Source organism: Triticum dicoccoides, chromosome 7B, assembly GCF_002162155.2.
Source record: "Triticum dicoccoides isolate Atlit2015 ecotype Zavitan chromosome 7B, WEW_v2.0, whole genome shotgun sequence".
Classification (NCBI taxonomy): Eukaryota; Viridiplantae; Streptophyta; class Magnoliopsida; order Poales; family Poaceae; genus Triticum; species Triticum dicoccoides.
This window is the reverse complement of record NC_041393.1, coordinates 290911913-290921919: the sequence shown is the minus strand read 5'-3', so window position 1 is coordinate 290921919 and position 10007 is coordinate 290911913. Positions and strand designations below refer to the sequence as shown.

At 41.6% G+C, this 10007-nt stretch overlaps 2 long non-coding RNA genes across 22 annotated transcripts in view; both read left to right on the top strand.

Annotated features, from left to right (window-relative positions):
* Nucleotides 1-2771: 2771 nt before the first annotated feature.
* Nucleotides 2772-5813, top strand: LOC119341030. Of its 5 annotated transcripts, none has more exons than XR_005164842.1 (7): nt 2772-3145; nt 3222-3285; nt 3890-3942; nt 4084-4120; nt 4208-4427; nt 4896-5019; nt 5732-5813. It is a non-coding gene; the product is annotated as an uncharacterized LOC119341030 (long non-coding RNA). The 5 variants fall into 5 exon arrangements; XR_005164841.1 differs by lacking the exon at nt 4896-5019 and adding an exon at nt 5469-5589 and having other exon boundaries at nt 5732-5809; XR_005164840.1 differs by lacking the exon at nt 5732-5813 and adding an exon at nt 5469-5725.
* A 619-nt stretch (nt 5814-6432) lies between these two features.
* LOC119341028 overlaps nt 6433-10007 on the top strand; it is a 35706-nt gene continuing 32131 nt past the window's right edge. For 15 of the 17 annotated variants that reach the window (XR_005164828.1, XR_005164830.1, XR_005164832.1 and 12 more), the window contains exons 1-3: nt 6433-6618; nt 6853-8255; nt 8481-8588. This is a non-coding gene — a long non-coding RNA (uncharacterized LOC119341028). Of the gene's footprint in view, nt 6619-6852; nt 8256-8480; nt 8903-9053; nt 9196-10007 lie in introns of those variants that run through there. The other 2 variants (XR_005164834.1, XR_005164821.1) reach the window with 2 other exon arrangements.

The window sequence follows — 10007 nt, the reverse complement described above, 5'->3', positions numbered from 1 at the left end:
TAGCCCAGGCTGCCGACCTGGAACCTATCCCATGATCGAAGAAGAAACAGAAGAAGAACTCCAAAACAAGGAACATCGCTCTCGCGTCATGATCATCGCAATCCTGTACCTGCAACTGTTGTTGTAGTAATCCGTGAGCCACGAGGACTCAGCAATCCCATTACCATGGGTATCAAGACTAGCAAAGCTAAATGGGTAAGGAAGGGGTAAAGTGGTGAGGTTGCAGCAGCGACTAAGCATGATATGATGGCTAACATACGCAAATAAGAGCGAGAAGAGAAGCAACGGAACGGTCGTGAAGCTAGCAATGATCAAGAAGTGATCCTGAACTCCTACTTACATCAAACATAACCCAAAACCGTGTTCACTTCCCGGACTCCGCCTAGAAGAGACCATCACGGCTACACACGCGGTTGATGTGTTTTAGTTCGTCAAGTGTCAAGTTATCTACAACCGGATATTAACAAATTCCCATCTGCCACATAACCATGGGCACGACTCTCAAAAGTTTATACCCTGCAGGGGTGTCCCAACTTAGCCCATCACAAGCTCTCACGGTCCACGAAGGATATTCCTTCTCCCAGGAAGACCCGATCATTCTCGGAATCCCGATTTACAAGACATTTCGACAATGGTAAAACAAGACCAGCAAAGCCGCTCGATGTGCCGCCAATCCCGATAGGAGCTGCACATATCTCGTTCTCAGGGCAACACCGGATAAGTCAAGCTACGAGTAAAACCAGCCCTCAAGTTTCCCCGAGGTGGCCCCGCAGGCTGCTCGGTTCGGACCAACACTTAGACAAGCACTGGCCCGGGGGGGGGCTAAAATAAAGATGACCCTCTGGAGCGCGACTCCTAAGGGAAAAGTATAGGTGGTGGTGAGGAAAATGGTAAAACCAAGGTTGGGCCTTGCTGGAGGAGTTTTATTCAAAGCGAACTGTCAAAGGGTCCCATAAATCACCCAACCGCGTAAGGAACGCAAAATCAAGGAACATAACACCGGTATGACGGAAACTAGGGCGGCAAGAGTGGAACAAAACACCAGACATAAGGCCGAGCCTTCCACCCTTTACCAAGTATATAGATGCATTAATTAAATAAGAGATATTGTGATATCCCAACATAATCTTGGCCATCATGGAGCAATCTTCAACTTCACCTGCAACTAACAACGCTATAAGAGGGGCTGAGCAAAGTAGTAACATAGCCAAGCAATAGTTTGCTAGGAAGGGTGAAAAGGTTAGAGGCTGACATGGCAATTTGGGAGGCTTGACGAACAAGTGATAGGTAGCGCAGCATAGCGATAGAACGAAGCAACTAGCATAGCAATGATAGTAATGAGATCCAGGATAACGGTCATCTTGCCTGAAATCTCGCTAGGAAGAAGAACGAGTCCATGAAGAAGATGAAGCCACGAAGAGGAACCAAGCGTAGACAAACGAATCCTCATGATCGCAACGAAACAGGAACTATCGAGAAGAAGCACACAACATGGTAAACACACCACACATATACAAGACATGATGCTCAACTAAGTATGATGCAAGACAAGACTACATGAAGCTACTCATGGCAAAAGATGATGCATACGAGAACAACACATCAAAGCAAGGTTAAATGAGGCCGGAAACAACATATAACAATTCCGGTAAGTCCTCATATGCAAATTTAGAAATTGGTCCAAAACTGAATAAACTTTATGTTCAAGTTGTTAAACAGCAAGTTAAGATGCACCAGGATGATCTACACGAAATTCTAGTCAAGTTACATATGAAGTTTAATTAGTTCGGAGCTACGGCCTAGAAGATATGAGCAAAACAAGTTAAACATGTCATTGATGCAAAATGCATTCAAACATCAAGCAAACATTCTCAAAACAAGGATTCAACATGACAAGATGAAACTACATGCAAATATAAGCAAGTTTCATATAGAGCACACTCAAAACGGAGCAACGATTCAACACATACACTATACAAGTTTAAAGGACAAGCTGTCCAAAACAACAACTAGGCATCTAGCAAGCATCAAAACAATATGCTACAACATCTCAACATGAAAACAAAAGGAATGGACATGAATTACAGGTAAAGCATGACAAAACATGAACACTGAGCTATCTCTAGAAAACACTATAAGATGCTCAAAAGGACATGGCAAGGTTGCAAATAATAACAGTTTACAGACTTAGCAGAAATAACATCAGGTTGCAATGTTTAAAGCTATCGAACAACATGCTACAGGAATTTAACATGGAAAACAAAGGCATGGCATGCTAGTACTAAAGATAAAGAACAAAACTCCCTTAATGAACTTATTCCAAAGATCAACAGAAAAGATGGTAGCATCCATGCAAGCATGGCAAATGATGTGACAGATTCAGACATGGCAGGAACAACAATAAGTAGGCATGTTTGTGAGTTTGTACCACTCACTACAGAGCAATACATGGCATGACAAGGTGACCAACAGTAATATGACATCGCGTAAGATACATACCGGGAGAACCCCAGCCTCCTCAGAGTTTAGGCGTTCCTGGCCGTCGAATCTGGTGCTTGATGCGTTCTCAGCCGTTCGATCATGAGATGAGGAAATACAGGCCGTTGGATCGAGGCGAGACACTGTGGATTGAAACAGTGTAAAAACTTCATGCCACCGCCTGTAATTATTAGATCTCACCGAGGGCAAAGCTGGGATTTCGCATAGGCCCGCGGAACGTGTTGGCGGATGATTGGCTTGTGGATCGATGAGGCGAGGGAGAGCGACCAATCCCCATATCAACCTCCCTCGATCTCCCGTACGTCCCCTACCATCGTGTTGCCATCGTCTGTGCCGCTTGCCTCGACCCCCATTCCTGACCTCACGCTGCCCGGCGCCTCCTCCCCACACCAAGGACCTCCCCTTGCTTCGACTCTTCTTCCTATCCGGTTAGAACCGCGACGCACGGCCTCTCGTGCTCGCCCGCGACCCTCAGCTGTGGCTAGGGTTTTGGGCTGGGAAGCGCCTTCGCCGCCGGCGCGGCTCCGGTGGACTCCGACGGCTCCTCTTTGTCTCCTCCCTCGCCCCCCACGTGCGGTTCCGCTTCCCGCTGGCCACGAGGTGCAGCCTTGGAGGGGCGCATCGGGCTGGGCCTCCTCTGTTTTCGGTGAGTTCATCTCCCCTCCTCCTCCTCTCCGATCTTCTCTGGCTCTCACCCTCTCCTCTCCCTCCTTTTCTCTCAGATTTGGTGCAGCAGACGTTGTGGGGTTGAGGTGTTCTCCGATGATTTGCTTATCTGCTTTATAGGTATGTTTCTGTACATTGGCTTGATATCTAAGACAAGTCTCAGGCCATAGGATTGTCATCATGTGTGTTATTTAGTTATACAGAACTGCATAACATAGAACAGTGATGCTTCTAAACGGATGTTGCCATTGACATTCTCTATACCGTGTTCCCGCTATGAGTCGGACTTTTGCTTTAGCTGCCGTCCAGGGAGTTCCAGTATAAGTCATACAACAGTATAAAAATGTTTCTGTGTAGGAAGTCGGATTTAAAAAAATAAATAGTAAGTGAGTATATGGCCTCGTGGATATTGGAGGTTTTTGCGTTTCACCACCTGTTCCATTGATTTTTGTATAGGCATCAATGTACAACACGAATTTGTGTAACTTTATACCTTGTATCTTGGTGTGTGCATATCTTGTCTTCATTCCAATTCTTTATAGATTCGAGGTTTTGTATCCATGTAGAGTGCCTGCCAATGGCCTGAATATTTCAAGTCAGATTGCATGTTTTGCTTGTGAAACTTGCATCATGTTTACTCTCTTCTTGGCAAACAAGAACTACAGTGCAGTACAAGAAAGGTGAATACCCATTGCTTTATGTTAATTTCTTATTTTTCCTGCAGACACCATTGTGTGACTGAAGTTCCTGTTTTGTTTAACTCCCCCGAAATACCAGGTGAAAGAAACCACTCAATCTCATTGCATATTGTGTATTCTTTTAGTCTTGACTGATGTTTAAATGGTAATTATTCTCTAGATCTTATTCTATAAGTACAACTCATATTTTATCTCTTACCTTTTTTGGCGGAGGTTGTAGGTCATGAGCTTGGCCGGCGCAAGAATAAACTTCGCAGGTAAGTTCAGATCACAGGAATTAAATAAGGTCTATGTGCCGTATTAACACCCAAGTATATGTATTGACATCGCTTATAATTTATCAGATACCGAGAGATGAACATCGCTTCATGAACATGGTGAATTTAGTGACAACTAAAGTAAATCCATAGGCCCAGCTTTGAGTCTGTATCAGAACTACCGCATTCTGCATTGTATTGCTACAAGCTGTCAATTATAGCGCACAGATCAGTACTAAGTCCAAGCCCTGAGCTCCTTGTTTTTTTTCCTCCCGAAGCACTTTGTCACTGTAACAAAATACACCAGGTATGCCCACTTTTGCAGCTTCCAAGTAGATCTTGGAAAAAGATGCTGCCCTCTTCGTTATTGACAGCACTTAATTGTATTGACTTGTGAATCTAGGTTTTGTTATAGTAACACATAGGCCTCGGATGATGTTTCACTGTTTCTAGGCAATTGGCACTTTGACTGCCGTGGGAGGAAGTTCTCCCCTTTGTTGTTTATACAACTGTATATTCATATTCTATTTTGGTTTCATTAGAACCACCGGCCAATTTCGTTGTTGTATTCTGCTATGAGTTGGCTATCATCTCATTCTTCTTGAACTGCCTTGGGTTCAGCAATCACTAGGAAATAGTGAGCAACCTTTATATACTCTTAAGTATATGTATCATGATTTTTCATTGTTTGTTCAATCATGCACGTGACTCTAAATTAGGTGATACTTTCACCAGTGTAAATCTGTAATATGGTTGCGCATTGTAATCTTGGCAGGTTTGACTGTTTAAGTAAGCAAGTCCTTGCTATAGTCATGTCTGCTGTGCACTGGCCTGCTCCTTCTACTGGGTCTGGCATTCCATTCTAACTACACACCTAATATAACATGGTGTCGTTGCAGGTTGTGTAGTTTACACTCTACATTAGTTTATCTAGCTATTTACAACTCACTCTGATCTAATTAGGTAAACCTTGAACACAAGCCATCTACTATTGGACAAGGCATGATCTAATCAGATAAATCTTGAACATAAGCCTCCTACTGTTGATGTCATGTTGGCAAGGCAGATATCTCCTTCTTTCATCTTATATTTATTTGCAAATGCCCCCCATCCCTTGGTAATGGACGTCAGTTCGCTCAACCGATGAACCTTTAACCTGACATTGAAGTCAAACATCGTCGCTTCGCTCTCTAGCTGAAGGCGGATGAGTCTTTTTATTTCTTTTGCATGCGGGAAACTACACACCTTAGTATATTCCTTGCACAATACCCACTCATAAATTCACAGATTCAGATCAATGGATGATTCAAAGGAAATAGTCAGTGCTAACTGATTATTTTCCATGTAGTGTTATCTGTGATTGGAGAGACAAAAATTGTAATGAAGGAGATAACTCATGGTGCCTGCAACTATCCCCTAAAACCCGTTCGCATCGAGGAGCTTAGGAATATCTGGCAGCATGTTGTTTGGTCCGTTGAACTACATGGAAAATTTATCTCTGCTGTCAACCATCTTGGAATTGACAATAAGAACTTACCAGTACCTTCCTTCTCTGTAGCTACTTTTTTCTGGAGTAATTTTGTTGCTCACTATTCTTTCATGTTTATGCAGAAGGTGTGCCGAAAAGGATACTTGAGCTCACGAATGCTGAGAAATTCATTAGGAAAAATGTTGCAAGTCGTCTATAGGCAAGCCACTTAATTAACTTTCTTGTAGTTATCAGCAGATCAGTACCTTGTGCGTTCCATACTTGCTGGGCTTTATCTGTACTGCAGCCAACATCTAGGCATTCAGAGATAATAGTGCTTAGAAAAAGTTGTAACTAAGAGATAACTTTTGCTGTGTGTGGCTCTATGCATTATATATTCTGCAACTTCTATTAAGTTTTTTTCCTAATAAAACGCAAAGGACCTTTGCGTTTCATTTCATTCAAAAGAGAGTGGAAATGCAATAGGTTTCTAGAAACAAGAAAAGTGACATGCCATGTCTATTGATCTTACTCCATGGGGTATCCCATCAACGTCCGAGGTTTCACAAGAAAATGAGTTTCTTGCATTCTCATGTTAAAAAGAATTACAAAGAAACCAAGCAGAATATGATGTCAAAGCTTTAAGTTGTTATTCGGTTCATCCACCTATATATCAAGGTTTGTCGAAAGTTATCAACTTCTGCTTTGTATCCTGCATTTCTGTTTGTGCAAGAAATCCAATTGGAATTTCTCTGTTCTCGTTCGCATGTACTTTCTTTTGTTGCTTATATATATATTTCAACCACTTACTTATGTTGTCTCTAAATCATTTTGACGACTCAGGTTGACCACGCTATTGTGATAATCTTGGCCAGGATCACTTTATATCATGTTGAACCACCTTGGAATTCGTAGAGACTTTTATCATCGAAGGATGTACTCACAGAACACAATGAGTGGGTTATGCCTTTCTACACTTCTGTCCATAGCAGTGGGATATGTTTTCTGCACTGCGCGGCTACCCTCTAATGTATGTTTCCTGCACTGTGCGGCTACCCTCTAATGCACTACTCAACCTTCAGTCTCTTTATGAAAAAATGACTTGATCTAATTATTATGAATGACATGTGGGTGTGTTGCTTTCTATATAAATGACTTGCTCTATTTTTGATCTATCAGACTCTGTGTTTTTAGTCCATTCGTTTTTGCCAAACTTATGCCTCAAGTGTTGAGCTACCCTACGAAATTTCTTGGATCTGTTTAGGTCGCGATGGCTGACGAAGAGATCTCGGTTTATGGCTCGCTAGGTTCAGCTAGTTCCACTAACAGCTGTCTCCGAGCACTTGCATAGGTCAGCTGATATACGTCACGTCCCCTCTTTGGTTTTACTAGACTGCTGCAAAAATATGATCAGTGTGACTCCGCAATTTTTATAATCAAAGGAAGTACTCACATATGTAAACACTGATATAGGGTTTGTAGATGCTTAGAGATAGCAGTAAATGAGTAGTAATATTTTGATCCAGACAGTGTGATGATTTAAACTCTGTTTTCTATATGACCTTCATGTAGTTGATTGCTTTGTTTTCACTATTGCTACTGCATGATTTGTTCAGAGAGAGTTGCCAACTGAGCTTATATTTTTGTTAACTTACTGAATGATAACCAGACTAACCTTGCCATCTGTTTTTTGTCGAAAGAACTTGAATTGTTTTCTGAACTTGCACTAAATATGTTCATGTTTGTGTTCCAATTGGATGTTTTTTTTTGGTAACTGATATTTGATTCCAGATTATCTATTTTTTTAAGTAGTACATGTTCATGTTTGCATATCAGTTGGAAGCCAAAAATATTTCTGTTAAAGTACTGCAAGATAACCAGACTCACCTTTGCATATACATTTTGTTCAAAAAAATGAATCATGCACTGGACTTGCACTAATTATGTTCATGTTTGTGTTTTCGTGGGAAGCAAAATTCATTTCTGGTAAATTAATGCAAGGTAACAAGACTCACCTTTGCATATATATTTTAGTTGAAAGAGAATTGAACCATATATGTTGTGTACCGATAAAGTTATATATTGGTTCCTTCTGTTGCTTTATTTAGCTTCTATTGGTTGTGTTTCTCACGAAAACTAACTTATGTTGAGTTTCTATTGGTTATGTCTCTGTCCAGGTTGAGTTGAGCATATGTATGCCTACCTCAGTCGATGAGGTTTCTCTACCTTCGCTCTATGACGCAGATTGATTTCTTTTCTAGGCTTTTACTGTATCATGTGGCTGTACCATTGTTGCATGTCTCTAATTGTTTATGTTGCTGAAATCACAACCACTAATACTATGTTGTTGATAGATAGAAGATTTTAGAAGCGCATTGTTTCAGAATTAAGAAATTTATGTCTCTGATATGGAAGTATGTATTATGTTGTTGTTGCCAAGATCTAGCATTCTAATTGTTGATCCTTTTCTAGAGAATAAGATCCCATGGTCATTTATGTTGTCACTGCGTAGGCGAAAATAATTATGTGTGGTTTCATGGACTCTTACCTTATTGATGGGCACCATGCAGAGTTTGAGGAGATGTAGGCCAGCGTGTGACCTCTCTCGCTTTTCAAGTCACCGCTGAGCCGCCTTCTTTGCTTCAGAGGCTTCTTGTGTCACCATAGGTTTGTGATTCTTATCTGTTACCCTTTGTAGGCCATGTAGAATACTAAGATAAAATAATTTTAATTTTATCTTTTATATTCTTTTATGTTAAAGAGGCTACACTGTATCCAGATCACTGTATATTATCCAGAGTGATTCTCCTTCATATAGACCAGATTATTTTCTCCCTGTCCATGAGACGCACTATTTGAATAGATTGCCTAACACGCTATGTGCTTTAGCAGATCCGGCCGTGTGTCACAACATGCAACCAAATCAAATGAAGGAGTGTGGACAAAGTTATATATCATTGGCCATGCCGCCAAATGCGATCCAAAATCGAGCGGATGAAGGTGTGTGGACAAAGTTATATATCCAATAGTCAACCATGTAGTTTACTATTGTGCAGTATCAAAAACAGTGTACATACTATGACCTGCTTTTGATTTCTATCATACCAAACGTTGCTTAGGTATTTCATGTCACATTGTATAACAAATGCACTAATGGCATGTAGATAGGGCCATTTTTAGATATTTTACAGGGTGATTATTGTAGTATCTACCATTACCTACTCTTTGAGTAATATCAGATATATTTCCATCTTGGGGTATATTGAGTAATATCAGATGTTAATTGAAAAAGAGCTATATCAGGGGTTTGATCATTGAGTTTTTTTGATTAATTGCTTGATATACTCTCTGCATTTCCATCTTTAATAGATACGCATGTGGGAGTTGGGTTTCGGCAAGTAGCACCTCTTTGATTAAGTTGTCTTGTTACATGTGCTAAACTTGATATCTTATTAATGCATCAAGCGGCTTGATCTTCACTGCTTGGTCATATCGGTTGGACTGGCACCCTCGCGCCAAGGCGCATTATCGATCTAGCATTTATGAAGCTAAGCATGGCAAGAGCAAGTTCATAGGGTGCATGGATCACCAGCAAAACACATGGCAAAACTGAACTTAATGATAACAGGCTGACAACAACATTGTTTAGCAATTTGAGAGCAAGATTACAACAAGGTAGAGCAGGCTATAAATGCAACCAGGGGCATGGATTGATAGAGCATGACATGTATAACAAAACATCCTTAGTGAACATCTCCAGATTATGCATAGAATGACTTGTAGAAGCAGGTTTACATAGCATCATGATGTAACAGATTCAGCCTAGCAAAACAGAAACAACAAGTACCCTACTTCACGAGCTTGATGCATTCACTACAAGACTCACAAAAATACATGGATTGCACTACTGTAAAGATAGCATGATGTAGCTCAAAACTCATGTGGACATCAAACTCATAGGATGTACACACAAAATGAAATGAAACAGACAAATCACCAAGTTCTGTTAACAAACAGCAGTTAACATCATATAGCACTCTTGCAACGATAATTTAGGCATTAAGATGGATTCAAACAAGCATGGCAGAATGGAACAAAATGAAGAGCACATCAAGATGAACATTTTGATATATTACACGCACAAAATGGAGCAGCGCATAAGAAGTTATGGCATGATGAACTTAGCACCAGAGTGCAAATATTTTAGGGACTTAGTGGAAAATATACCCTCGCAGAAAAATGGACGGAGTCGACCCGCGACGAGGAGATCCGGGATGGGGTGCGCCGTCCGGCGGCGGGTGGCGGAACCGCGGGGCTCGGGCGCCGGTGCTCGGGGCGCCGGCGGCAGAGGCCGGACGCCGGCGCGGAGGGCGGCGGTGCACGGCAGGGCGAGGCGCGCGACGGCGGCGAGAGCTCTGG